The sequence below is a fragment of the Zootoca vivipara genome, chromosome 12 (genome assembly GCF_963506605.1).
Source record: "Zootoca vivipara chromosome 12, rZooViv1.1, whole genome shotgun sequence".
Lineage (NCBI taxonomy): Eukaryota > Metazoa > Chordata > Lepidosauria > Squamata > Lacertidae > Zootoca > Zootoca vivipara.
Window position 1 is genome coordinate 3,395,085 of NC_083287.1, and position 22,503 is coordinate 3,417,587.

Below are 22,503 nucleotides of genomic sequence, written 5' to 3' on the forward strand. Positions count from 1 at the left end.
TGGTAGCTTATTATTGGATGTTGTGGTGGGAGTGCAATCCAGATGTAACAAGCCCAAGGATCAAGTTCATTATGCAGGGATATTGGGACCTTTGGGCTTTTGATCAAGTAGATCCTTCTCTTAATGGAAGAGAGGCAAGCCAGATTTTGCTCATTTCCCCCTCTACAAGATGACCCTTCAGAATAGGGTGGAAGGTATGGGAAGGGTTGTTTGGGGGGGGGTGAATCAACAAGAATAGTGTCTGGAACACTTCACAAGTAGGGCTGGGCAATACAGTACCAGGTTTTCAACATTGCGGTATATCACCAGCCAAACATAGCGGTCTGGCAGTATACCGCAATGTTGAAAGAACAAGCTGCATTGGCGCCGGGTGAAATTGCCACAGGGAGGAACAAGCTGTATTGGCGCCTCACCGATGCAGCTTTTTTCTCCCTCTACGCAGTATGAGGGCAGAGTGGGACAGAGTGGGACGGTGGCTTCATCCAGAGATATATCGCTGCTCCCGAGTCCCTCTGCTGGCAACACTTGCTAGAGGAGCGAGGGCAGTTTCACCAGCGATATACCGCTGAGTGAAGCCGACATTGCAGCCTGTTCCTCATACCAGTCCTGGGTGATATATTGATATATCGCCCAGGCCTATTCAAAAGCTATTCCATGAGCACAAGGGCATCCCAATAAAAGAGTAAAAGGCACTGGTGGAAGCTAAAAACCAGTGGATGGGCTCTGCATTAGCACAGACACCACCTTCTCGCTTCAAACTGTCCTCTTCCAGTACTGTTTTGCAGGAAGAAAGCAGGCAGGTTTTGCATGTACTGGAGCTGAACCCTCTAAGGCTAAATTAAACAAAGGCAACCATACACCGTATAAATATGTGACTATCTCAAACCAGTACCGAGTGGCATGCTCAGAATCCAGGCAAAACCCAACAAACAGAGCCATAGGCTGTTTTAAGTCACAGAGGATTATTGGCTGTGTTTTATCCCCAGTGCATGTGGAATGGTATGAACTGAGTGTGTGCCTTAGGACATGATTCAGAGTCCCTTGGAGGCTTTCTATAGCAGGCAGGCAAATGTGGAAAGTGTACACAAGAGGTATAAGGTTTGAAAACCATTGCTCTTAACATGTGATAGTTTTCTGGCATGTTCCACAACATATTCCTACAAGTTCCGTTTTCATATTTATATTGCCTGCCTGACCAATATAGTAGAACTAAGCAAGTGTTTGTAAATGGAGATCAGAATCATAGAATCATAGAGTTGGAAGAGACCACAAGGGCCATCCAGTCCAACCCCCTGCCAAGCAGGAAACACCATCAAAGCATTCCTGACATATGGCTGTCAAGCCTCTGCTTAAAGACCTCCAAAGAAGGAGACTCCACCACACTCCTTGGCAGCAAATTCCACTGCCGAACAGCTCTTACTCTCAGGAAGTTCTTTCTAATGTTTAGGTGGAATCTTCTTTCTTGTAGCTTGAATCCATTGCTCCGTGTCTGCTTCTCTGGAGCAGCAGAAAACAACCTTTCTCCCTCCTCTATATGACATCCTTTTATATATTTGAACATGGCTATCATATCACCCCATAACCTTCTCTTCTCCAGGCTAAACATGCCCAGCTCCCTAAGCCGTTCCTCATAAGGCATCGTTTCCAGGCCTTTGACCATTTTGGTTGCCCTCCTCTGGACACGTTCCAGCTTGTCAGTATCCTTCTTTGAACTGTGATGCCCAGAACTGGACTCAGTACTCCAGGTGCGGTCTGACCAGAGTGGTACTATTACTTCCCTTGATCTAGATGCTATACTCCTATTGATGCAGCCCAGAATTGCATTGGCTTTTTTTAGCTGCTGCATCACACTGTTGACTCATGTCAAGTTTCTGGTCTACCAAGACTCCTAGATCCTTTTCACATGTACTGCTCTCAAGCCAGGTGTCACCCATCCTGTATTTGTGACTTTCAATTTTTTTTGCCCAAGTGTAGTACCTTACATTTCTCCCTGTTAAAATTCATCTTGTTTGCTTTGGCCCAGTTGTCTAATCTGTTAAGGTCATTTTGAAGTGTGATCCTGTCCTCTGGGGTATTAGCTACCCCTCCCAATTTGGTGTCATCTGCAAACTTGCTCAGGATGCCCTCAAGCCCATCATCCAAGTCATTGATAAAGATGTTGAATAAGACTGGGCCCAAGACAGAATGGGAAATGTATATCACTTGAGGGTTTAAATCTTGCCATTTAATGTTTTGTTTTTCACATTACTAAGAAAGAACATACTGTTCATTGAGCTTACCACGCACTTGAACAACGTTCTGCATTGCAAGGGAAAACCTGGTTCCTAATGTGAGTCCCAAAGGATGACATCTGGTGATAACATTTATTCATTTGGAACTACAATTTCCATTGACAGAGGGGGGGGCCCACACCTCACAGTTTGGTATAGGATCAACTAAACACCCACCTCACTCCTCCATTTACTTTTATATTACAGTATATCCGATATGCTACTTGAATGGGGCATGTCTTGAATGGGGGAGGCACAAGGGAGTCTTCTGGTTATTTTAATTAAAACAGATGCCACAACAAGTAACTGTGAAATACTCTTGTTTTAGTAAATAGTCTTGCTAATCTGGTGGGTTTCCTGTTCATTCTTACAGATGAATTATAAACTTGCTGTTTAAAGAGGTTATGAAATGAGGTTTTGAAATGAAGCAAAACTTTTTAAAAAAAATTGTTTTAATGTAGCAGGTATCAACATACAGCCATTTATATCTAGTTTTAAAAGGCCAGTGCGCAACCAGTTCTGTGCTAGCATGTGCTGGCTTTTAAAAAGCCATTTCTCATAACGTTTAGGAGATGTTTAAATTGTATGTTCCTGCCCTTTACAGTGTTTGCCCTTTGGGTTTACTTCAGTTGATTAAGTACAAAAAGCTTTGGCAAATGTTTGCCTATTGCATATCTCTTCATTGCACATGAAAAAGGTCTGTTTACTTGTTTCTTTAATTAAAAGATTTGTGAATATGGCATGTAAAAATGGCCGTCAGGTTATTTGTATCCTATATAATAATGTCCATGTTGTCCCTGCGTCCAGATGTCCCGTGTGTCCCTGGGGTACTGCGCATGTCCCCCAGAGACACAGGGATTGGACGGAGGGACAACCAGGGACACAGGGATTGGACCCGTGCTCTCGGGACACAGGGAACAGCCAACTGCCGCTCCGCCAACCGCCGCTCCGAAGCCCAGTCTCATGCTGGAGGTGCGCGGTGAGGCGGCGGGGGAGAGAAGCGCTCCCCCCCCCCCGGCAGCCTTGCCGCACACCTCCGGCATGGGACGGCGCTTCCTCGGGGAACCCGAGGAAGCCGAAGCGGCAGCGGGCGCGGAGGGAGGCCCGCTTTGGCTTGGCAGCGGCGGGAAGAAGGGGAGGAATTCCTCCCCTTTTTCCCGCCGCCGCCAAGCCAGTCCCGGAGCCGAATTGCGGCGCGGCGGGGTTTTTCGCCGTTTGCCTCCCCCTCGAGGGAAGGCAAACGGCGAAAAGCCCCCGCTGCGGACTGGCTTGGCGGTGGCGGGAAGACCCGCCACCGCCAAGCCAGTCCCGGAGCCGAATTGCGGCGCGGCGGGGTTTTTCGCCGTTTGCCACCCCCAGGGGAAGGCAAACGGCGAAAAGCCCCCGCTGCGGACTGGCTTGGCGGTGGCGGGAACATCCCGCCACCGCCAAGCCAGTCCCGGAGCCGAATTGCGGCGCGGCGGGGTTTTTCGCTGTTTGCCTCCCCCAGGGGAAGGCAAACGGCGAAAACCCCCCGCTGCGGACTGGCTTGGCGGTGGCGGGAAGACCCGCCACCGCCAAGCCAGTCCCGGAGCCGATTTGCGGCGCGGCGGGGTTTTTCGCCGTTTGCCTCCCCCAGGGGAAGGCAAACGGCGAAAAACCCCCACTGCGGACTGGCTTGGCGGTGGCGGGAAGACCCGCCACCGCCAAGCCAGTCCCGGAGCCGAATTGCGGCGCGGCGAGGTTTTTCGCCGTTTGCCTCCCCCAGGGGAAGGCAAACGGCGAAAAGCCCCCGCTGCGGACTGGCTTGGCGGTGGCGGGAAGACCCGCCACCGCCAAGCCAGTCCCGGAGCCGAATTGCGGCGCGGCGGGGTTTTTCGCCGTTTGCCTCCCCCTCAGGGGAAGGCAAACGGCGAAAAGCCCCCGCTGCGAACTGGCTTGGTGGTGGCGGGAAGACCCGCCACCGCCAAGCCAGTCCCGGCAGGCCGCTTCCTCTAGCGCCCGTTTTTAAACGGGCTAAAATCCACTAGTCCTATATAATCCTATATAATAATGTCCATGTTGTCCCTGCGTCCAGATGTCCCGTGTGTCCCTGGGGTACTGCGCATGTCCCCCAGAGACACAGGGATTGGACGGAGGGACAACCAGGGACACAGGGATTGGACCCGTGCTCTCGGGACACAGGGAACAGCCAACTGCCGCTCCGCCAACCGCCGCTCCGAAGCCCAGTCTCATGCTGGAGGTGCGCGGTGAGGCGGCGGGGGAGAGAAGCGCTCCCCCCCCCGGCAGCCTTGCCGCACACCTCCGGCATGGGACGGCGCTTCCTCGGGGAACCCGAGGAAGCCGAAGCGGCAGCGGGCGCGGAGGGAGGCCCGCTTTGGCTTGGCAGCGGCGGGAAGAAGGGGAGGAATTCCTCCCCTTTTTCCCGCCGCCGCCAAGCCAGTCCCGGAGCCGAATTGCGGCGCGGCGGGGTTTTTCGCCGTTTGCCTCCCCCTCGAGGGAAGGCAAACGGCGAAAAGCCCCCGCTGCGGACTGGCTTGGCGGTGGCGGGAAGACCCGCCACCGCCAAGCCAGTCCCGGAGCCGAATTGCGGCGCGGCGGGGTTTTTCGCCGTTTGCCACCCCCAGGGGAAGGCAAACGGCGAAAAGCCCCCGCTGCGGACTGGCTTGGCGGTGGCGGGAACATCCCGCCACCGCCAAGCCAGTCCCGGAGCCGAATTGCGGCGCGGCGGGGTTTTTCGCTGTTTGCCTCCCCCAGGGGAAGGCAAACGGCGAAAAGCCCCCGCTGCGGACTGGCTTGGCGGTGGCGGGAAGACCCGCCACCGCCAAGCCAGTCCCGGAGCCGAATTGCGGCGCGGCGGGGTTTTTCGCCGTTTGCCACCCCCAGGGGAAGGCAAACGGCGAAAAGCCCCCGCTGCGGACTGGCTTGGCGGTGGCGGGAACATCCCGCCACCGCCAAGCCAGTCCCGGAGCCGAATTGCGGCGCGGCGGGGTTTTTCGCTGTTTGCCTCCCCCAGGGGAAGGCAAACGGCGAAAACCCCCCGCTGCGGACTGGCTTGGCGGTGGCGGGAAGACCCGCCACCGCCAAGCCAGTCCCGGAGCCGAATTGCGGCGCGGCGGGGTTTTTCGCCGTTTGCCTCCCCCTCAGGGGAAGGCAAACGGCGAAAAGCCCCCGCTGCGAACTGGCTTGGTGGTGGCGGGAAGACCCGCCACCGCCAAGCCAGTCCCGGCAGGCCGCTTCCTCTAGCGCCCGTTTTTAAACGGGCTAAAATCCACTAGTAACTGTATAATGCACAAATTTTAATAGCTTGTGGGAGGGGTGTTATTGTTTCGTTTTTGTTCTTGCTTTTATTATATATTTTGTGTTTTTCTGCTGTGAACCACCCTGAGATCTTTGGATGAAGGGCAGTATACAAATTTAATTAAAAATAGAGCTGCAATATTTCCAGAAATCTTAAAATCATACAAAAATAAAAACCATTTTGGGGGAAGGTTGAATAATTTAAATATATGCAGATGTAGTATTATCTAAAATAGTTCAGTTACTTTATACTACTATTAAAGATTACAATGATAATTCACCAAGATATGTAGCAAGTGCCATAGTAACTGCAGATACACAAAATTAACCATCCTTATTTATTTTGATTTATATTCTTCCTCATTCTGTTAGTTAAATTCCATTGGCTCAGGTTAAAAAAACTATACAAACCGCTGGAACTGAGTAGTTGATGACCTATTTTTCCCAGCACGTTGAATATTACAAGAAATCAGACTAATAGCAAAATAATACAATACATATTTATCTGAGGCAAAACATGATTTACAGTCATCTATATTTGTATTGGATTTAACTTTGTTTACACACACACACACACACACACACACACACAGAGAGAGAGAGAGAGAGTTGTGTTCTAATTGTTTTTATTCTTGAAGTTTTTATTGTGAAATTGCTTCAAGATATTTTAGCCAAAGCTATTCATAATTGGAATCAAATAAATAAAATGGTTATGATGAAATGTGCATATGAATAGGTTTCAAACATTTGTATGATTTCTCTTCTTCCCTGCCTGGAAAAAAGTGTGAGGTAATGACTGTAGTTTATAAGATATCCTTTAAGAATTTCTTCTAGTCATGAATTGTCTAGAAAAAGTAATGTGTTTTTCAGGAAATTGATTCAAGATGAGTGAAATTGGCAGAATAGTCCATCCTATTCTTGGTTTGTGGTTTCATAGACTGGGCGTAAGAGTGACTACAGATGCATGTGATTCATTTGTTGTTTTGTGAGCAATTAGTTTGAATAACAACTTCCTTTCATTTACGATTTAATGTGGGTGGTACCTGATTAGGCATGTAGGTCACACTGGTAGAGTTGTAATCAGTGGTGGGTGATTTAACTGTGTAATGGGTTTAACAGTGCATATTTCTGTATTCACACTTGGAGTAGTTTTGTGGTGACAGTTTAACCATATCTGATAGCAAAGCTTTGGAGTGGTGTTAGAGGTTATTCTAAACATTGAACTTCCATTTTTTTGGGAGGTCGGTACACCTATATTCAAGATAAGTAGAACTGCCATTTTAAGATGGCTTTACTGCATTGCTATTTCTCTTTGACACAAATCTCCCAATATTTTTTTTAATTAGCCACAGGGAACTCCCACTTTGTGGCAATGGTGCTGGGGAAAGGGTGTTTCCCCTACTCCTCTCCTCTTACCCACCATTTTAATTGCTCCCAAAAGTGTTATTGGCAGTTCTGCAGTAGAAATACAGTGGAGGATAAAATTATCTCCACTCTTGCTTTCTTATTGCATTTTCAACTTAAGCTGGTGAAACATATGGCCATATAGATTTAGCACTTATTACTGATGAATGCTCCTCTTGAAGGAGCTTATTCCTAAACTTATCCACTACTCTTGGATTTAGTGTTTCGAGCAGGCATCCCCAAACCTCGGCCCTCCAGATGTTTTGGACTACAATTCCCATCTTCCCCAACCACTGGTCCTGTTGGCTAGGGATCATGGGAGTTGTAGGCCAAAACATCCGGAGGGCCGCAGTTTGGGGATGCCTGGTTTAGAGCCTCTTGCCTTCTAAGTAGTGCAGAACAGTGGACCATGGAATTTGCTGTGCATATTGGCATGATTCTGGAGGATCCTGTATATCTCCATTGGTGGAGCAATATTCTTTATCATGATTTATAGGCCCTCATTTTGAGGTATCTCTATACAGCCATAGGTAGGAAGTTGTCTTCAAATTGACCACTTCTTGGTTCAGTGTACAACCAGCAATTGTATTTCTTCCCTTCCAATTCACCCGTGGCTCTCTGGAAGCATATTACATCTCAGAACACTATAAAGCCTAAGACTTGTTACCTTCTGGGTCAGTGACTCTCTCCCATAATTTATGTTACTGATATCTATGGAAATGTGTGGATTCATGACAAGTTGGCTGAGAAACATTTTTAGAGTGCTGTGGGCTATTTTCACAAATATCCAGTGACATGGATATGTAAAATCTGAATGAATCCTAATTCACTTTTTAAATTCCTCAGGAAATGCTTTCACCTAGAAACAGTCGCGTTAGACCCAGTATTTTTTTTTTTACTTGTGAAGACTAGCTGCCAGACAGCCAATGTCATTCCAACTTAGCTGTTGGAAGTAGTCATATTCGGTAAAATATTGCAATATTTTTTCCTTGTCTACTTCCTGGTAGCATGTAACATTTTTACTTGTGGTGACCAGATTTTGAAGCCAAGCTCAAAGACTGGAGTCAAACAACTAGTAGAACCCAGAGATTTGAAGGTGCTATTGCTTCATGGTCCTCATTTAATTGTGCAACACATTTTTCTGTCCTACTGTTATTTCTGATCAACTGGTTTTGAATGCTTGACATTGATTGCACTATGCAATTGGTTCCTTTAGTCCAGCACTCTCACTGGCAACATTTCTCCTACCGGTAGGTTTTTGCAAGCTCTGTTGTTTGGGGCTGTTTTACATAGAGATGCCAAGAATTGAACCCATTAATCAATCTTTATACTGCCTAGAAAAGTTCTGTGTTCATGAATCACTGTGGTATAGATGGCCTTCCTTTCCCCTACAGATCAGTTGCATTTATTTGGTTTTTAAGCTTCTAAAAAAAGGTTTACATATTTAATCAGAGCCAGCCCAGTCAGATGAGACAGGTGAGGCTGCTGCTTCAGGGGCAGAAGCTCCCCAGGTGGCATGCCCATAGGTGCCTTGCCTGCCCCCCCCCCCGGCCATTGGCAGTGAAACACCACCAGCACTGATTTTGGGGTAAGATCGCAGCCATTTTAGGCAAGATCCCGCATTATTTTGTGAGATATTTCACCCCAATTCGTCCTGATCTTGCCCAAAACCGGCAACAATGGCGGCCACTTCTCCACCAGCAGTGGATGGGGCAGGGTTCCGCAGCAGAGCAGATGGCGGCAAGAGCAGGTTGGTGGTGGAGGGAGCAGCAGCAGCAGCAGGGCAAAGCGGCACTTTTTTACCTCAAGTGACGAAACAGGGCGCACCACTCCTGCATTTAATGTGCCAACGGTAGTGGCAGCCATTTTGTTTAAGGGTACTTTCCAAACGGCATGATTTTTTAAATAGTAGAATTAGCAATACAGTATAGCAAGAAAATCCATAAGCAAATAGACACAGCCCTTTCCACTAACTTTGATTTTCTGCAGCCTTTTAGTATACAGTATTTACATTTGCAGAGAGATGGTAAAAGAACAACCAGTGTTTATTCTCTTTCGACAGATACACAAATAGAATTCAAACAGGCTTAGTCAGAACACCTGCATTTTGGTCAGTGCTGACGTTGGAGGAGGCAAGAGTCCAGTTCATTGACATTTGCAGAGATCTGTAACGCAAGTCATCAACCCTAATACTGAGAGGTCCTGGTTGCTTAATTGTAAAATATGTTCAAAATTGTCCATATGAATTTGGTACAAGTGAGCTAACAGAACTAGAACCAGAATATACAATCAGAAGAGTCATGTGGTATAGCTCTTCTTGTGACACGCAAACACAGCCAGCTTCAGTGTTTGCCCCATAAGTAGCAAAACCAAACTAAATTATGTACCCTGTTTCTCATATTTTAAGACATACCCATAAAATAAGCCATAGCAGGATTTTTAAGCATTCAAGGAATATAAGCCATACCCCGAAAATAAGACATAGTGATAGGCGCAGCAGCAATGCCGGCCGCGGCAGGAGGAGGAGGAAAAAAATAAGACATCCCTTGAAAATAAGCCATAGTGTGTGTTTTTTGAGGAAAAAATAAATATAAGACATGTCTTATAATATGAGAAACACGGGTATATACAAATATAATTGTTACAAATTGTAGGACTCAGCTTTTCTTAGTGCAGTTTTTGGATTTCCTGTGCAGATAGTTTTATTTGATATTACTAGAACTAGGTTTGTTCATACCTGTCTGAGGTACACTCTGGTAGGAGCACTCTTATTGCTGGAAAATAACTTGATGAGCTAATAAAATACCACCTGACTTAATTAGTTTTTTTTCTCATCAAAGTTAATGAATACACAAGCTTTGAAGCAGTTTCTTTGGCAATAGTTTTTAAAGGGCATGATGTAGAGGCATAGCACAGAAGGGAGCACCATGACTCTTAGTGACCGTAGGTACACACTGCTCAAGGAGCCATGTAGTTCAAGATCACTGATTAACCTTTTAAATGAAAAAAAATCAATCTGCTTACTACTCACTCCAGTGAATTTCTGGTGGATTATTTTTCATGTATTGAAGACCCAAGACATCTTATATACAGCCTGCTGAGCTATTGGCTTTTAAGCTTATGTATAACAACATGAGCTCTGAACCAGTTCCCAGTTCCTTGCTAGAGACTCTAGAATCTAAACTGGAGCCTCATGGCCTGAAGGGAGGACCAACACTGGAGGGTACTGCAAAAAGTCGTCCCCCCCTTCAAAGCCAGGAGGAACCATGAGCTGCAATTTTTTGTCTATGCCCCATCACCACAAAACTTTGTATACTTGTATGCATTTTGTAACTAGTCCAGAATTAGGAAGTCAAAGTAAGTTATCGCTTTCCTGTTTCCTATATCTTCATTACATGAAACAGCAGGTCTCCCAAGCAGTGAATCTCACACAGTACTCTTTTTAGCCTACTTGCAAATAAATAACACCAGAATTTTATAACTATAAATCAGACCTCGACACTTCAAGAACTTCCTGTGGACAAAATCTTGAGATCAGAATCTTGAGGAAACTCAGCTGCTCCTGTTCTGGCCACAGAGTATGACTGTAGAAGTCCTTTGAGCCATTACTTTAATCAGTGACCTCGTTTTAAATGAGGTCCATTTCACAGCGTGGAGAACTATCTGTAATGATGATGTTGCACATTAAATACAATAGGCAGTTTCTTTACCTCTTTGCAGTGAAAACTGTCACAGAAAATAAGGTTTCTGTTTACCAGTCCACAAACCCTGTCCTCTGTTCTTTGGGTTTGACAATTTATGTTACCGGTACTTTAAATTTTCTGTATATTTAACCCTTAACCCATTAGAGCAGGTCAGTAGCCATCTCATCAGAATGCAAGGTCAAATTGATAGTCATCATTGGAAAAACCTACTTTAAGTGTGTTCAGTGGTTTTGGCTGCCCAGTTGAACTTTCACCACCTGGTGATGCCTTGTAGCTTTTGAAAGTCCCCTCAGTGTCAAAATCAGTTTGCAGTGTGGTATTGGGGGTGTGTGTGCATCCAGCCTTCTGAGAAAAACAAGTCAAAGTCCTCCTGGGCACTCAGAACTAGTTATACCGTTCTTTTAGCTTCAGCATATCTCATATTTTTATTTTCATGTATGGAATCCTTTCTACAGATATTTCTAGGCGCCATTTTGAAATTCTTATTCAGTGGTGCATTTTTTTCAACAAAAACCTGTAGAGTGATCTGTCTCTCTCTCTGTATGTGTTTCCACATTTGCACTGCACTTTTTGAAATACTATAGTGTTACTTGCCCAATTGTAATGAGCCATATAATGATTCATAATCTGTATCTTTTCTAGGAAGTTAGGGTCTTTAGGTAGATTAAGAATAAAATATAGCCTATCATTTAGGGAAATGACTTCTCTGGAATATTTGTTTGCTCGTTGCAGGCTTATCTGGTAATGTTATTATTAGTTTTGTTTTGTTTTTTGCCTTCTGTGTTTTTCATTAAGGGATTAGTGGCAGGAATAATAACTGAAGTTAGCAAGTATGCAGAGAAAGGAAATGGCATTTGCTTCCCCCAAGTGTTCCTCTTTGTTTTTATTGTACAAGTATGTTCTTATGCTTTGTGCTGCCCAGAGGGGCATGTGCAGCATACAAACAAACAAACAAACAAACAAACAGTCTCTTTGCACTGCACTTTTTGAAATACTATAGTGTTGCTTGCCCAATTGTAATGAGCCATATAATGATTCATAATCTGTATCTTTTCTAGGAAGTTAGCGTCTTTAGGTAGATTTAGAATAAAATATAGCCTATCATTTAGGGAAATGACACACCGCTATTGTGTTGGCCTGTGTAAGGATCGTGGGGTGGTTGCTCATGAGTAACCACGCAGGACTCCAACCTGGTTATTTACAGGTTTATTGTGCATACTATGTACAGTGAAGAGCAAACAGTTCCATGACTGCCCTAGTCACTAGCAGATCCAGGAGTGCCCCCTTCCAGTTTCTACCCCAGCATAAGAACTTGGACACCTCTAGCCTCCACCTCCCCTCTTTGCATTTCAGTCCCCTGCGCAATTGGGTGGTGCGAGGGCTCCAACCTTGCATCCTGGAGCCCCCTCTCCGTGGTGCTGACCGCCTCCCTCTACATTGGCATAGTCTCTGGCACCTTGTAGATTGTGTGCTTGTAATAATGTGGACAATGCCCCACCCCTTCTACAAATTGCTGGTGGCAATGCTATGTAATGTGTTCTTTTGCCGGGCTGCAGCTTGTTCTGCATTAGATCTGGAGCAAGCTGTATTAATAAACTGATCATAACACTTCAAGTTAAATGAATTTATTAAATAAACAAAAGTTTAACTTTGTAATTGATCTGATTGTAGTTAGAGTAGCAGAAATGTATAAAAACCCTTCAGCAACATTTACTCTTTGGTTAGGCTGTGAAGGAGAGGAAGGATGTCTAGGAACTAGATTTTTTAGTTTCTTTGCTTATAAATCCCATGCAAAGAAGTCAAGGTGCATCCCCAAAGGAGAGAAATGATTTATTATGTTTGGGTAATAAGTTCAGCTTGTAAAAATGCATGCACAATTCAAAATAACAGTTCTCTCTGTGGCATGTTGAGCTATGGAATACTCTTCCTTTTAATCTCTATCAAAGCTGGAAGGGGGAAAAATAATATTTCTGGCATAAAATAAAAGGGGCTTGATAGCTGCAGTTACTGTTGAAGGAGTGCTAATAAGGAAATGACCCTGAGACAGCATATAAGGAAGCAAAACAGCAAGGTTGCCCAGCTTAAATAAAGCAGCATCTTTTAATATATGAAGTGTGTTGTTTTTTTGCAAGCAAGTCATGACCTTTATGGACTAAAGACAATTTAAAAATTCTGTTGTTTCAGGTGTAAGCATGCTTTGCTTAGGTGCAATTTTCCCACCGTGCAACGATGTTGTGATACAGAGAGTCAGAAGAGAACTGGATGGGTTTATAAAAAAATATTTTCTCACAGACTCTTTATTTTGGCCTCTGACTATTATATCATAGCATACATAGGGCTACCAATCTACCAAGGGTTAGCCCAAATATAAACAGCAGTACTGCACTGGGGATGTGTACATTGCTGGGGGGGGGAGAGATAGAAATAGTAAAATTAAAAGTTGAAATGTGCGTGAGAAAGTTGTATTTGCAAGTGAACCATGAGAGAAAAAATGAAATGTATACAGGAGCTATTGCTATAACTGAGAAGGACAAAGGGAGAGGGAGAAAGTTGCTATGCCTCATGATTAAACTATCCATCATCATCATCATCATCATTTTATCTGTATGCCATCTTTCCATAGTTAAAACCATGCTGAAAACAGCCTACAGCATGAAAACTTTTCCATAATCATAAGTAAAACATTAAAAAGTTGAACAACTCAAGCTTGGGAAAGGCTGCCATAGGGTAGTTTCAAAGATGAAGGCAGGAATTGAGATCTGCTTACTCTTTAAGAGTTTTGGGGGCACCACTTAAGCTCCACTTCAGGCAGTACAATGTCTTAAAACAACTGTGAGCATTAGTGGTAGTAGCCTGACTAATGTTTTGAAGGTGTTCAAACAAATTTATTTCAAATTTCAAATGGTTTTTGCCTGTAAATCAGCATGCACTTGTTTTTATCTGATACTGCTGTTAGCTGAAAAGTGGACTAACTGAGGTTTCCACTTATTGGTCACCCCTCCTGTTTTTGTATTGACATTTATGGGAGAGGGTGGCCCTGCCCCGTGTATGCAGAGAGATGCTGTTCTTTATTCCAGTGGTGTCCCACTATAAAACCAAGAGCCCAGGTGCTTACAGACCACTTTCCAAATGGATTCTCCTTCAAAGATGACTCATTGTTCTCCTTGCCGTGTGTGCAGATAATCAGCAAACCACAGTAAAACTTGAAGGGACATGTTCGTGCCTTTTGAGTCTGTGAAGTGATAGACTGTACTTCGAAGTCATAACTCTTTCCCCAACAATCTGTGTAGTGGAAAATACAAGGTCCATGTATCCATTCTGTTCAAATGATTTGTTCCGTTAGGAGGATGGGAGGAGGAATCTTCTGTATGTTTTTATATTATAACTTGATCTGAAGCAGGCAGGTGTTTTCCAACGAAGCTTTTCTGGACAAATAACAGTTCATGCAAGTGCTTAACTTGTACAATCAGTGCAATTTCAAGAGATTCTTCCTCCTCTCAGAAGAGACAGTTTTCTGTGAGTTCTCACCTACAGTGTTTGAAGTAGCACTTGACATTTCCCAGTTGCTACCATTAGCTACTGGATCCATACATGAAACCTAAACTTCTAGAGGAAGCCATGAAGCATCCCATTCTGGCTGTGGAGACAAAGTGAAAGTTGTACACACAAGAGAAAATTACGCTACAAACCCCTCTATGAATAACAATAAAAAAACCAGCCTCCTCAGCTGAGGAATTCTATTCCCAGTGAAGGCTTGCCAAAGTCAAATTCAAGTGAGAGAGCAGCTGTGGTTGTCATAGACATGTTCCAGGCAATAACTGCAAACCTCATGGTTCGCTGCTTACAAATTGTGATTCACATGCAAGCAGTTTTTGGGATCTGTTGGTTGTGCTCCATGACAATCTTATTTGAACTGTGCTCAAGGTCGTCTGGAAGAAACATAAAACTATGGCTCTACACGGCAAGGAATAAGCTGGCACAGACATAGGTTTTTAGGTATCTTGTGTGGAGGAGTTTTGTTTTCAGTATGTTATCTGCTTCTTAGGGATGGGTGAGACGAGATTGAACAGGTCTTTCTGTTTTTATAGATGTACAAGGATGGAGGTACTTTAGGGATTTTGCTGCTTATAGAAGTCAGAGAAGCAAGCTTTTTCATTTAGCTTTTTGAAACTTGTAATTAAATGTGAACAGCAAATCACTGACCATAGAACCACTTCCTCTTCCCCTTCTCCCTACTTTTGCCAAGCCAATATTTGCATTTGGCTTGCTAAACACTGTTTTTGCTTATAAATATAATATTAAGTCTGTCAGGTTAGCTGTGATTAATTATTAGCCAAAGAGTGACAGAAAAGAAAGCAGAGGCTTGGGACCAAGATGAGTAGAGTGCTGAATAGTTTGAGATAGTGAACCCAGGAGGAAGATTGTGCCTCTACATGTTGCTCACAGAGCAAGCTCTGACGCAGATATGGGTAGTTTGATGTCCTGCTGTGTTTGCATTTTGAATTGAGAGCCTCCCATAACTTTGCACAAGACAAGAGTGTGCTTAGGTGATGTTTGAACAGGAAATTGTAATGTACAGAACACCTCAATTCTGAATAAAAAGGAAATGAATCACAGATTCATTGTCATTCTTGTGTTACCAGCTCAATTGCGTGTCAAGGCCCCAGGCCCTGAAGTTCCCTTTGATAATAAACACACAGACTCAAGTATTTAGGTTTATGGGATAAAATAGGCCACAACTTTATTGGTTACAGATGTGAGCAGTTTGGCTTTGGCATTGGGTGAAGCCAGACTATATCTCAACTCCCGCCTGTCTGCAGGGAGTCCAACTAAGGGTAACCCACCAGTAGGAGGAGCCCTTTGACTTACATCAAATGAGGCGTCCCCGTTGGGGTTGTTGCATGGCCCTAGCGCACATCCAGGCATCAGACAGGATCCACACACACACCCAGATCCCTTTAGCAGGATGCCCTTATTGAGGAGGGGCAGGCGGAGGCTATAACCTCCCCACCATTAAACAAAGGCTTACCCAATGCCTAACCGCCACTCGAGCCCAAATGGCTCACTGCCAACACCTTCACGCCTGCAACCAATCTCTGATGTCATCTCCAATATCATTCACCTGGGGATTATTTCCAAAATCAGAAAGGTGAACACCATCATGGAACAAGGCTTCCTGGTCAAAAGTGATGGCAGGGTGTTGTATCACATGGCCATTCAAATGTTGCACCTTCTGTGCAACTGCACGGTTAGCTTTCTTTCCAGCACTATTGATTGCAACTGGGTAACGACATTCACGCCAACAACACCTCTCCAAAAGCTGGGGCCAGAATAAGGTTAAGTCTGGGTATAGGGCAGCAAGCTTGTCAAAGTCCTCTTTGAAGTTCCAGGTTAGGTCAATGCCCTTCCTTAGAACCAACCCCAGCTGAACAACCAATGCATTAGAAGGGGCATGTAATGCAGCTCTGGCCATCACAATGGGCATGAATTCATGTCATTTCATACCACATCAACATTCTTTGGGAGCCCCAGGCAGCTTTCTGTGCCAGTAGCGATGGCACACATGCGGGCCAAATGGGCTATGCTGTGTCCCACTAACCAGAAATTGATTGCAGGGATGCCTGAAAATGAAGGAGCAACAGGGTGTGGTTATTGAGGTTTTCTTCCAGTTGTATCTTCTGTAGGCATTAGATCTTCAACGGCCTATAGCCTTAATCCAGTCTGCGGGGAGGCCCAAATCCTAAAGGAATGGGCTGCAAAATCCATGGCCAGGAGGCTACAGGTAAATTGATGTCTAGCCAGGCAAGAGCGGTCTTGGTGAATAAGGTAAGGGCCAGGGCCAGGAGGTCTGAGGTAGAGATACCTCCTGGTGTCCTTTACCGGACAAGGGCCCTTGTGCCCCGAAGCTGAGAGCCTGATAAGAGCACATTTACCTGTTTTGGAGCGACGAATGCTGATTAGCAATTCTGAGAGGCTCAAATTTATGTCCTTCAGCAATACCGGTAGTCCTCTGGAGAAGGTGCCAAGCTTACCCTCATTGACGCATTCGCCCACTCCGAGGGCCCCAAAGAATGAAATGGTGTATGCTGCGGAGAATAGACGGCATTCATATTTTGACCAGCAGATGTCTCTTAAGACCCTGTGAATACAACAAAGGAAGCCAAATGTGATTGGTTTTCTACGCTCCATGTTCGGGGGTTGAAGTCTACGCCACACCTTCAATTACCCTGCGCATAACAAATGCTGCACACGGATCAACAGAAAAGATACATTTGCTGAAGAAGGCAATTGTGGCACAGGTATGAATATATAAGGTGTGTAAAATAGACAGGTGCAGCACTAGATCATATTGTTTTCACAATTCAGTTTTCTTGTCGCCACATAAAAACTGCTATACAAGTGAAATGTATTTTGCCTGTTCTATTCAAGATGTCCTTCAGCAAGGAGGAAGCACAGCAATACAGTCATACCTCGGTTTAAGTACGCCTTGGTTTGAGTATTTTCAGTTTAAGTACTCTGTGGACCCGTCTGGAACAGATTAATCCACTTTCCATTACTTTCAATGGGAAAGTTTGCTTCAGGTTAAGTACGCTTCAGGTTAAGTACGGACTTCCGGAACCAATTACACTCATACCTCGGGTTAAGTACGCTTCAGGTTGACTACTCCGTGGACCCGTCTGGAACAGATTAATCCACTTTCCCTTACTTTCAATGGGAAAGTTCGCTTCAGGTTAAGTACGCTTCAGTTTAAATACTCCACGGACCGTCTGGAACGGATTAATCCACTTTCCCTCACTTTCAATGGGAAAGTTCTCTTCAGGTTAAGTACAGACTTCCGGAACCAATTGTGTTTGTAAACCGAGGTACCAGTGTAGTCATTTCTGTGAACAACTTATTTCCAACTCTGCTTGCTGTTACTTGCATTCTAAGGCAGTATCTTGTTTCTCATTCTGCTATGCTGCATTGGGGAGATGCAGGATTAGTCTGAAGTATTATCAGTACCATAGCAAAACAGTAAATGACATTTGGCATTGACCCTGGCATTGACCCTGGAACTCATGGTTTGGCAATTTTTGACAAGATCTCCACCATTTTACTCCACATTCCTAGTTTCCAGAGTAATTTCAGCCTAACTGTCCTCTGGTGGCATGGCTGCCAAGGGTTAAATCCCAGGTACTGGTGTTGTTCTGCCAGTGTTGCATATTGTGTACGTGTAATGCATATTGTGCACATTGAACATTAACATAGGTTCAGAGGTGTCAATCTGTGAAGAATCGGGAAGAGAACTGGAGCTGAGAGATAGGAAATTTCTTTTTAGAACTCAGTGGTGCTTCACTGTGGAAAAACTCTCAGGAAACTTTTGTATGTGCACTCTTAAGCAAAGGGTGTGGATGTGCTTGGAGGTCATTCATGATACAATTATTATTTTTATATACATGTCCACAAAGTGTATATAGTTAATGGCAGCATGTTTGAGGGGCTGCAATATTTCTTCATACTATTTTGCCACAGGAACTTTGAGCTTCCTTATTTGCATACAGATGTAGCCCTTGGATCAGTATCTAGATTGACTTCAATGTCTAGGAGAAATTCTTCCTCTTTTACGTTTTTGATCAAGTCTCCACCCGAGAAATCTTGGACTCCAATTTGGGTGTCTGAATAGCATAGTGTTCACTCAGCATGCATAAACTTCTAAGATCTGTGCAAGCAATTGTATTTATTCAGCTAGCGAACAGCAGTGGATCAACAAGACATTAGCAATACAGGGCATTGTCCAATGGTCCCAAAGTCCAACTATGCTAAAGGCAGTTTGTATTCGTAGCCCTTACTCAAAATCAGTTCAGGGGTGCAACCAATGATGGAGGTTCTTCTGAACACAGAATTTGAGAGCATTGCAAGATCTTGTTCCAACAGAGAGGCTGCAGCCAATGTGGTATGTTGCATATGCGACTCCAGTCAGCAGGCGGCTGCAGAGAGGCTGCTGCGGCAACAAGCAGCATTTTAGGCTTTTGCAGCTCCAAGCCAATAGGAATTGCTAAGGCAAATACAAACGTTTTGGCTCCCAAACGACGCAAACCCAGAAGTGATTGTTCCAGTTTGCGAACGTTCTTTGGAACCCGAACGTCCGACGTGGCTTCTGCAGCTTCTGATTGGCTGCAGGAGCTTCCTGCAGCCAATCAGAAACTGCGCCTTGGTTTCCGAATGTTTTGGAAGTAGAAATAACTTTTGGAATGTATTCCATTCGACGTCCAAGGTACAACTGTACTAGGCTAAATCTAATATTCCCTTTCTAGGTGTGATTTCAGTGATTCCCTTTTCAAGTGTTCTGCAGAAGAGTTCTGCTCTTCAATATTCTCTACCTTTCAGAGAAAGAGAGAAGTAGGTCCAGTCTCTCTCTGGTCAGAGCTGTGACCCCTGCTCTCCAGAGGTCACATATGTTTTGGGCAAACCCATGTCCAGCAGCACTCTGAATGAGGGTAGCTAGCTGACAAGAAGACCCAGGCACCCTTTTGCTCATAAATTTGTTCAGACAGTTACAGTAAAGACATAAGAGTGCAACTCTATCCAGTGTGCAAATGAATGTGACATGCTGGGTTCAGATGCTATATCTTTCTGCTTCCAGAAGAAGGTGGAGCATGTTCTTTTCTCTTTGCATAGATATCAAAATAGATTCTACTTCATATGCTTTCCCCCTTTACATTTGAAATTTCACACTGTGTGTGTTTTTCAGTTTCGTTCTTACAGTCTGATTTAAAAAAAATGTAGATATGTGCTAGAATTTGAAATGAAACCATTTTGTAGAAATGTAATCTGTCAGGGCATTCTGTGGAGTTGCCAATTCTGCAGTTTATGCTGTAGTCGTTCTTTTAATCAGACTGGTCATTCTTGTGCCGTGAAACAGTATCTTTGTGACATTATATGTGAAAGTGATAACACAAAATGAGACATCAAAAACATTTTGTTACTTTTGCCCTAGTCAATTCAAGGTTATGTGTGAGGATTCATTTGAAAGAATGAACGCTGTATTCTGACCTTAGTTAAAGATTGAAAGAGTTCTGAATGTTGAAAATGTAGTAAGCATTGATAAATAGCTACTGCACCAGGCCTTCACTTCAGAGAAGAAACACATTTTACTAGTTTTGCTATTAGCAACATTCCTTTAAAATGTGTAAAAAATGCTTTGCTGGTTCAGACCAAAGTCCTGTTCTAGTCCAGCATCCTTTTTTATATAAAAAAATCTTTTTACTGATTTTCAATTTTTAACAAATTATACCAAACTAGTGGAATTCAGCCCGTTTAAAAATGGGCGCTAGAGCGCGTGTCTCGGCAGAAAAGGAGAGGTGTCGGGGCTCAGGCAGCCAAGGGGCGGAAAGGAGGCGGCGGTGGGTGGATCCCAGGGCCAGCGAGCCTACTCCTCCTCCTCCTCCAGCAGCCGGCCAGCGGCTATGGCGACGCCCGTGAGGAGCCGCGAGGGGCGGCCGGAGCTGCCGGGAGATGGGAGGAGGGGGTCCCACCATTGTCACGCTCCTGCTGCTGCTGCTGGAGGAGGAGGAGGAGGAAGGAAGGAGCCCGGAGCTCGAGGCGGCCTCCCCGGCGGCCCCCTCGGCTCGACGCCCGCCGCCTCGGCCCGGGCCGCCCTCCTCAGCCCGCCGCCTCCTCAGCTGCACATGGCAGTGGTGACTCTGCCGCTTCCCCGGTGTCTCTGCCGCTTCCCCGGTGTCTCCGGCCCGAGTCCTGGCGCCGCTGCCTGGCCCGAAGGAGCCTCCGCCGGGGCGAAGGCAAGCGAGGCGCTGAGTGGCAGCTCTCTTTCCCCGGCGCCGCTTCCTGCCTTTGCCCCCGGCCCGAGAGGTGGCAGTTCCTGGCGGCTGCTTGCCGTCATGTCCCACTAGACCGGCATCCAAGGTACTGAGCCCCTTGGTCTACTGGTCATAGGGGGGGGGAAGGGGGCTAAAGCAGCCTCCTCCTCCTCCTCGCTCTTTAGCGCTTGTCCGGCCGGGAGCGGCAGTTGGCAGAGGGGTGGGGGGGTGGGGAGAGCGTGCGCGTGTGTGTGTACGTCGTCTCTGCTGTCCAATCCCTGTGTCCCTGGGGCCCATGCGCAGTACCCCAGGGACACACGGGACAACTGGACGCAGGGACAACTTGGACTTTATTATATAGGATTACTACAATTTAAACCATTTCCCCCATAAAACTGGCTTCCATGTCCATTCTTTGACGTGTCCATAAATTCATTTTATTGCTGCTTCAAAATCCCATTCTATCTTTAAAACTCCACATTCCCAACAATTCTCTTATTTTTACAATGGTTTTAAATATGTTTAATTTATAAAACTTTATTCATCAAAAATCCATTTTTCAATTCCCACATGTATACACATTTTTTTCTTTATGTGTGCATGCATATTGCTTACAATCCATGATTATATTAAATTTAATTATTAATCATCCAGTCCACTTTGTCAAACTCCTTCCATTCACAAGCCTCTTTCAATAACTGTCCATGTTTTGATTTTTGCCACAAACAGTCCTCCAATTTGGCTCAGAAGATCTGCTGCCAGCCAGAGCCTCAGGAATCTCAAGGTCACACATCTGACTCTGCTTCACAAAGGAGGAGATCATATTTCCTCAGATAGCTATTCCACTTTCTTCCTCTCCTCCTTACAATCCAAATCCATGTCGATGTTGCCAACCATGAGAGATTCCCCCACTAGACCATTTACAGTTTTTCCTGAGAGTTCCTCCTGCTCTCGACAGACCTGATAATCCTCCCTCAGCATTGCAAATTGTAATCTGTATTTATAACATCATCATTTACTTTTAATTCATTTATTCTTATTAAAGATTTTCTTGATATACAAAAATATGTGCAATATCTCTCGTAACATTTTTACAAATCAGTTTCATTTGTTGAGACATTGGGAAGAAAAGGGGAAAAGAGGTAGATGGGGGAAAGATGGGTTGAATCTTTAGATGTTATAGTCTTTCAAAGTCCCATCAAGTCATTTAGAGGTGGGTTCTTCTTCTCCCCACAACTCCAACCCCAACCCCCTTCTTCACCGTCTTAAAGCAATTATCAAAGTACCTCAAATCTTCACACACCCAGTTTTAGCTCACAAACATCCAGCCTCATAAATTTCTTTTAATGAACCTTACTTAAAGTGTTTTTTAAGCCAGAGAAGGTAGATTTTAACCCTCATATATAGTAGTGGTAAAAATAATAATAACACTACGGTACCTCTCTTTTATCCATTATCTGCTATGGCAGGAATTGTAAACCAGACCTTATTCCTTCTATTTGATAGTCGAATTAAAATGGCAGCTTGTTAGTAACATCTTGAATGGACCACTCCTTCAGTTTTTAATCCAATATTCTGAATTGTAAAGGTGCCTGGCCATTATAGGAGACGGGCATCTTGACAGGGAGTTTGAGACCCAGCATCCCCTCCCCCTTCTACCTGACACTTGGCAGAGGAGTTCTCCAGGACATCCGCGGGTACCCCAGCCTCCTGAATACCCTCAAGAGTTACAGAGAGCATTCCACCCTCAGGAAGCTCTCCTCCCCTTGCCTCAGTCTCTCCCGCTAGTGGGAGAGCTGCCACCATCTTGCAGACCAGAACAGGAAGCCGCTAGTGTAGCATCCTGTTCCCACAGTGGCCTCAATGGCAAGCCCATAAGGGTGATACGAGGGCAACAGCTTTCTCCCAGCATGATGCCTCTTTTCCTTGAGGCAGCATATAGCCATCATGAATAATAGCCATTGATATCCTTAAACTTTGTGAATTTTATCTAGCCCCTTTTAAAGTTAAGTTGGCCACCACCAAAACTTGTTTAACTCGCCCCAACAG

General features: G+C 45.0%; 1 protein-coding gene across 4 annotated transcripts in view; it reads left to right on the forward strand.

The window, feature by feature from the left end:
- Positions 1-22,503, forward strand: part of EGFR (epidermal growth factor receptor) — a 155,326-nt gene that overhangs the window by 71,021 nt on the left and 61,802 nt on the right. The window contains exon 2 of one of the 4 annotated variants that reach the window (XM_035101353.2): positions 16,652-16,956. The exons of 2 other annotated variants lie outside the window; for them this stretch is intronic. The gene's annotated coding sequence lies outside the window, so the exon portion shown is untranslated. Of the gene's footprint in view, positions 1-5,524; positions 16,957-22,503 lie in introns of those variants that run through there. One more of the 4 variants, XM_060280548.1, reaches the window with a different exon arrangement.